The sequence below is a fragment of the Anopheles aquasalis genome, chromosome 3, assembly GCF_943734665.1.
Source record: "Anopheles aquasalis chromosome 3, idAnoAquaMG_Q_19, whole genome shotgun sequence".
Taxonomy (NCBI): Eukaryota; Metazoa; Arthropoda; class Insecta; order Diptera; family Culicidae; genus Anopheles; species Anopheles aquasalis.
Window position 1 is genome coordinate 44,866,564 of NC_064878.1, and position 7,500 is coordinate 44,874,063.

Below are 7,500 nucleotides of genomic sequence, written 5' to 3' on the forward strand. Positions count from 1 at the left end.
GGCGAGCTAGCAATTAGTGAAACTTTAACTAACATACAACACAACAACGCAGCTACAGCGTATGCTATCGTCGTCGTTGTCGTCCTCGGCGGGGTTTGGGTCACTTGACTTGCTTGACTGGGGTAGGCAGGCAGCCCTGGGACTGGGCTCGAAACACCCTCGTGGACCCGGTGGCCTCTAGATGCCAACCATAAGATGCGCGAAACATTAATGCCTTCCGGTCCGGGTCCGTGTTGTGTAATGGGTTACTGGGGCGCCTGCGAAAAGCGAGCAACGTGCAACATGGAGTGCTAGCGCTATCGCTATGAAGCACGAGAAAATATGGCCTCTCATTGCCCATTACCCGTGTGTTCTGATGGGGCGAGCGCTATCGCCTACCGAGGTGAATTGAATTGGAATTCAATTTGATGCAATTTGCCATCAACCGCTGCTGCTGCTGCTGCTGCTGCCGATGGCCAGCAAACCACACATGCACAGTCTCTCTGTGCCAGTAGGTTAGCCAGTTAGTCCGGTAACGAACCTCATTAATTAATCCTGTTTAGCCGCAAATCGGGGCTGCAGCGCACAACGCGCCATCCATTAACGCGTAACGGATTACGAAACGGAAGTCAGGAAAATGACGACAACCGACGAGAGGTTGGAACTTGCTTGCTTGGGAGCACAATTAATGCGCGCTCCTGCTGGTACGACGAGCGAACATAAGATGACGTACACTCAACGCCTCGCCTATCGACCAGCATATCCTAGCGTCGGTGCATCGGTGCACCGAAGACGTCAAACGTCAAGGGGCGCCTGCATTCAAGAGCTTCCGATCCGACAGGATGCCCGTGCTTTGTGGGAAAAACCATTAGTCACAAGCTTCTCGTCAACGTCATCGGAAGCAGGCGGCTGGCAGTTATCCCTGGTGGTGCGGAGAGCGTAGATTCCTCGTTAGGACAAAATATTCTTGGAAAGCACAACCCTTTACTGGATGCTCTTCCGGGTGTCTGGTCGTGTCTGATATGCCTGATATCCGTCTCATTTCGTTCGATGGATCACCAGCCACAGGACTGATTTGTTTCCGAACACGAACAATCATACGGGTACGATCAGACATACCGAGCAGCCCTATAAGAACTGGATGCTCTATGCTGCTCCATTCGTTGTTTGCGGAAAAGTCAGCTGGAGTTCATCAATGGAGAGATGCGATTGTTGAGGATTCTCGGAAGCGAGCAAATAGATCATGTACGGCTAAACATTGGCTGGCAAATGGAATTTGTCTTACGTTGACAATTGACCACCTGATGATGCCGGAGAGTGCATGCACTGTAGTGGGTAGAGTTGATTAGCAAATTCGCTGAACATCGTACATAGTGCGAAGCTAGAACAAATCGATTTTGAATACCGGGAAAACGGGCGGTTGAACGGATAGCATAGCCTTGATCAGGTGTTATTCAATTTGAATATGCAAATGTCTCATTTTTGTTGGGATCAGATATTCCCTGAAAGGATATTTTACGCATTCCTTATGCTTATTCATCGTTCCTGATGTATTTTCTTAAAATTATGCTAACAAAGCAACTTTATCCGTTAATTAGCTTAAGAATATAATTTCTCTCCTTTCATGGGCACGTTCACATTCAACGGTTTCGCTATTTCTCGGTGATACTTGGAATCGCATGCTCTTGCCATTTCACCTTACTTGATGATACATTCATCCTAATGTAGGTTTGTTGTCCTACGCTGTGTTCATCTTCAAAGACAGCATGGGTGTGGTAATTGCGGTATCATGTTGGGATACAAGATAATCCGTTACAGCATAATTCGCTTGGCTTCATTTGGTTCTTGTATGCCGCACATTTAACACAGCTTTAATGAACACTTGAGATGGATGCCAATGAAAGATGATCTGAGTACACATAATACGAGTCAAATACGTCGTGTAACACAAAAGGCTGATGATTTTAAGCATGTTGATAGATTTAATTGATTTGATTTACCACAATATACTATCGGCACGCAGTGTTGGACTCATTTCCTCATAATCATTTACTTTATCTCATGTTTGTCATCAATTTGGATAGTACAAAGCAATGCAAAGCAAGGGTTTTATATTCATAATGATGGATAATTTTTACTGCAAGCACGCCGTGAACAATATTTTGGATTATTTGTCCAAAGATAAATGCAAATTCCATACTTATAACACACTCGCCCATGTTCTAAACAATTATCGTTGATATCAAAGATAGTATCATATACGTGAAAACACTGACCTAATACAAAACTGCATAATATGCGTGAAGCCTTCTGAGCCCGTCTTTAAAATGCCATTCGTCTCCAATTGTTCGACCTTTAATATTCTCAAAAATCGATGTCAAAAGAATGGGGGGAAAATTAAATTTTCCAGCCAAGACAAATGGAAAAAAGGAAAATGGAATCGACATTTTTCCAACGAATGTAGAACCTCATCACTCATGTTACCCTTTACGAAACAAACCAAGTTTAGAACCTGGTCAGAAAAAACAACCTTCAAATCGTTTCGTATACGTGCGAAGAAAACGAACCACTATCTCGTGTTCCTTGCAATGGCACGCAATTGCAGAGAAAGATTGGAGAAAATTTATTGGTACACCACCTAGCACCAAACACTCACCACCAAGGCACACCATCACCCGAGGGAACAAATCGAACCGCATCGATTGATTGACGACTGAACCGCTGCGTCTCGCGTGCAACGGAAAACTTCCGCGGAGGTGATGCAATCCGAGCACCCAGCACCCCAAAGAACTGCACGCTGCATTAATAAATCATCCGCAGGAAATCGGATGCAACCGAGGCAAGGCGAGGCACTTCGTTATGCGCTCTGCGGAAAGGGCAGCCTGCAGCTGTATCTAACCTTTCGACGAGATGAGTTCTCGCGAATCGTTCCGTCGCGGTTTGTACGATCACGATGGTGAGAGGGTTGGAAAAGCTATTCACCGTCCCATGGCCACCCAGGTGTGCAACGCTGCTTCACTTCGCTGGCTTCTCGAGCATCGCGATGCGTTTTTTGCCTGACACGAGGTAGAATTTCAGCTTGGCTCAGTTACTGCGCACGGATGCAGCAACGACAGAGACCAACCGTTTCCTGCATTCAAAAGGTTACCCCGTGGAATGCAATTGTATTTACAGCCCGTCGCGTGGTCGGTTCGCGATGGTATTCACCTTTGGGTTTTGTTTTCCTTTTGAGTGCCCATCCACAGGCGGTCCACCGTGCCAATGATGATGTCCTCGGCGATGATGATGCTCACTAGCCAACGTGGAATACCAGCTTTGAGGACGAACCTCGGGTTCGCGTTAGCTTGAGGTGCTTGTGGCAACATCGAACCATCGTTGATGGTTTGATTCCGTTACTCGTTCAACTGCAATACACAACGCAAAGCTTCGAGCGATCGATCAACACCACAGGAGGAAGAGAAGAAGGAGGACGAGTAACCGTTCCCCGGGAGCATTCTTTCAATCCGAACAACTCCAACCTCGCATACGCCATGGAGAGCGCGGCTCCCTGGTGCAATTGAAAGGACGCTCGAGGACGGTGATGCAGTTTCCTGTTTCCTCCAGTGCAGCTGTCACGGGGGCGAATGGTGAATCATTCGCACCACCCCTCCTCAGGGAGTTCAGGATCCCAGAAGTGAAAAAGCGAACAGCGAACAAAAGGACACCGAACGTGAGACACCGTCAGTCAGTCGACGGTGCAGGTGATCGAGGTAATAGCCACGGAGCCAATGCACGAACAGCGACTCTTTACCGAACAGATTTGCTTGCGACTGGATTTGTGCTTTCATACCAAAAAAGGGAACAAGGAATTGCGCCAGAATGCCCACACCACACAGGCTGGCACGGACCGACACACCGATGGCTCAATCCGTTTGCAATTGTGTGACGTAATTCCATTTGTTGTCCTTCATTTTATTTTGCGATTAGCTTTTCCTCTACCGTTCCCGGAACAGCTCTCTAGCACTCTGGCACCGTTCCGTTCAGTGCGATCAATGGCGAGGAATGTTGATTTACACGAACCGCCTCGGGTATTGTTCGACTGCATTGACTTGCGGAGTGGAGTAACATGCCGGCGCTATCGCGCGCGAGAAGGCAAAAAGCTGTCAGCGCGATACACGGCAAAGCCAGGAACTGCCAGCAATGATTGTGCAAATCGATTCCGGGGATTACTTTGCATGTTGTACCTCTACATCACCACCACCACCACCACTCTCTCGCGGAACAATATCGTTTCAAATCGCCGGTTCTGTAATCGATTCCTGGCGCACGGCAAAGGGATCGCTTCGTTCGCTTTGGCGATGATGAATGTTTGATGCCAGACGGTAGGCAACCGAAGCAGCACGGCAACAATCAGACGCCGAAACAATCGCCCAAAATAATCAGCAATTTCGATGAAGGAAACTTTTATCATTTTCTGCTCGATTTGTGCTCCGTATTTACTCCGTATGTATGCGTGCGAGGTGAATTGTGTAGTTGGTTTATTAATTTTCCATTTTCTTTGCCACACCGGTGCGATCCAGTGATTTATTGCTTCGACAGACTGATGATGATTGCTCACTGCGCGAACACACATATACTGCTAACCGAAAATTGAGTAATCCGCCAACGCAGCGTAATACTAGAATGACAACGGAAACGGAAACGAGCACTATTTCGCTTCCGGCCGGCCATGCTCGAGCACAGACGGAACATACTCGAAACATCATCACGGTAATGGACTTGCCTTCCTCTTTCCAGGCGGAAAAATGTGCAGAGACAACCATTTTAAGGTATTCATTTCCGCTTTCCACCACTGCCACCTGCAGCTCCATGCGCAGGTTTCCACTTTGCCGAACCGGAATGCCAAGCGGACCGCCGGTGGAAGCATTGCAATGGTCCGAAAGCAACCCACGCTTCCCCGTAACTCATCCTCCCAAAAGCTACCTCCCGGCCAATTACTGGCATGGTAACTGGGAAGGTTTTCTTTTTTCCTTCTTTACCTCGGCGTCCATTTTCACTTGCAAAACCGGTTCTGCGGGCGGTGGGCGAGGATGTCCTTCAGGGGCCATCGTGGCAGTCAGGTGATCCCGCGGAACCAGGCATCCACCGTTCACACCACCGTTCGTAGGAACACACTAACACCACGCTTTTCGGTGGAAAATATGCATATAACCCCCCGCCCAACCGCGCCGTGCTCAAGTGACACTTGGTTTGGCATGCGGACACCATCGTGCTCCTAACCCCTCGCTTGGCAAAGGGTCGTATCCGAGCTGACTGACAAAAAATGGCTGACAGGTTGGGAAAATTTTTGTGGAAAACTGCCGTTCGCCAGCACAATTTGGTCGGGCCGTGATGCCGAGGATATGGAAAATGGGTTCCCGGACTCTCGCAGTGAATGTCACTCGCTCCCTCATCCCCTCCCAGGGGTGGTTGACTCACCTTATTAGCGCCATGTTTCCGCCGTGGCGGTCGATTTGGGAACGTTTTACACTTCCAAAAACACTCGGGAACAAAACGAAGAAAAAGAAAGTTCTCAGCCGGAACACGCCGGAACACGCCGGAAGATGAGCGGAAAGGAATCCTCATCCCCTCCCAGAGGGGGTTGATGGTGTTATGAGAGGGCAGGGTGGTGCTGTGGAAACCCCATTTCTCCCTCACACATACACTCACCCACATACTTGCGACCCCATTTACACATGTTCATTACATACTATCAAAATTCCACAATCTTCATCTTCACCATCGCGAACGAGCGAACCAGCCAGCCACCCATGGGGTCGTTCCTTGCTTCCTGCTTCCGCCCAGCGCTGCTGGCCACAACTTTTCGAGAAACTTTTCTCCACGCTCGGGCCTCGAGCCGCCCCGAGGTTAGGTTCGTGATGCAAGGAGAAGCGACCCTCGGTGGACCCGACCGGAAATGCCTTCACACCACCAGTGCACAACCCCGTACATACGCACGTACATGTGGGTGATCGTGGCTCGCTCCCTTCCTCTTCCCCCCTTTTCGCTAGAACAATAAAGGCGGCCAAGGATTCGACTTTTGCGCGAAACGGCGAACGAAACCCACCCCAAAAAAACGCGACCACACGGGGTAGGCAGTGGATCTGTAATGGAGTTCTTTATGCGTTTGTCTCGCAACAACTGCTGCTGCTGCTGCTGCTGCTACTGCTGTTGGTGATGGCGCTAACCGGCGGATTGGTGTTTGGAAAAGGAGGAAGGTTCACTCCCGGTTCTATGTTGAGTGACTTCGAAACGCCGCGGGTGGAACTAGTTTCCATGTTGAGAAGTTTTCCTTCATCCTCCCCAACCTCCCTGCTGCTGTTTCTGTTCTATGGAACTCACACTTGAATATGCACATTGTGGTGCGCGCGTCGTGTGACCGAACGGGGCTTTGTTTTGTTTGTGTTGTGTTGTGTGCGCTGTGCGTTTAAGGGGGAGGTGGGGGGAGCTACCTTGTGCTCTTGTGTATGCTGCTGCTAGGTGCGCTTGATTGCTTGTGTTATGCAGAGAGGCGGTCGTTTAAGGTGCTTGTAAGTGAGCGACACAAGCAAAAAGCACCGCTCAGCAGCAGTGGCAGCAGCTCAAACGAGCTTCAGCTGTGGTTTCAGACGAAAGGCATTCACCGAAGGCCACGATGGAGCACGTTAGTTTGAAATGCAAACTTTACCTTCACTCAATCTCGCTCTCTCGCTCTCTCTTTTACTCTACACACCTCATGGTCCACAAACTTTGGACGCATGTTAGCCTGTGTTAAGCATGTCGCTTCCGACACGCGGAACGACAGGAACCGTACACGAACACGGCTACACACAAACACACGGCCTGGGTCGATTAGAGGGGTGGCCGATTGGAGGCTCATGTAGGTTGTGGTTTGATGTGGAAATGAATTTTAAACTGTTCTCCGATTAAATTGAGAAATTCTTTCCGAGCACACGCGCATGCACACACAATTAGCCACGCAGTGAAGCAGATAAGTGTTGGTGAAAGGTATTCAATCGAAGGCAAATCGGTTTGTCGTTCCGCTTCCGTGACTTTGGAGAACGATGGTTCCTCCTTTGATGAGAGCTTAAAGGGCATTTCTGTCTTTCCTGACCATTAAATGAAATCGTTCACATTTCAATCAACCAACTTCATTCCCAGGAAGGTTCAAGTTTCTCTTTCTTCTCGCACCCTAAGCACACCTCAAACCTCAAGGACCTGGAGATGGATCAATATTCTGCGAAGCGCCGCTCTCTTTAACTTCGCACAACTTTCGTTCCACTTTTGCACCACAAACTCTTGGGGAAAAACGAAGTGAATCGCCAGAGGTAGCTGGCCATGCTCGAACGGTGCCCAAAGGCCGGTCCGAAGGCCGAAACCGCAGAAAAAACCGAAATGTAATTAATTTATCCAATAAGTCTTCCCCAGGCACCAATGAAAGCCAACCACCTTCCGGGTAGAGAAAAGACTTTCCGTCACCTTCCAGCACCACCACTGCCCCGAGGGTGCGGGCGTCTTTCTGAA

General features: G+C 49.1%; 1 protein-coding gene across 1 annotated transcript in view; it reads right to left on the reverse strand.

The window, feature by feature from the left end:
- Positions 1–7,500, reverse strand: part of LOC126577283 (uncharacterized) — a 44,773-nt gene that overhangs the window by 32,713 nt on the left and 4,560 nt on the right. The window lies entirely within an intron of this gene.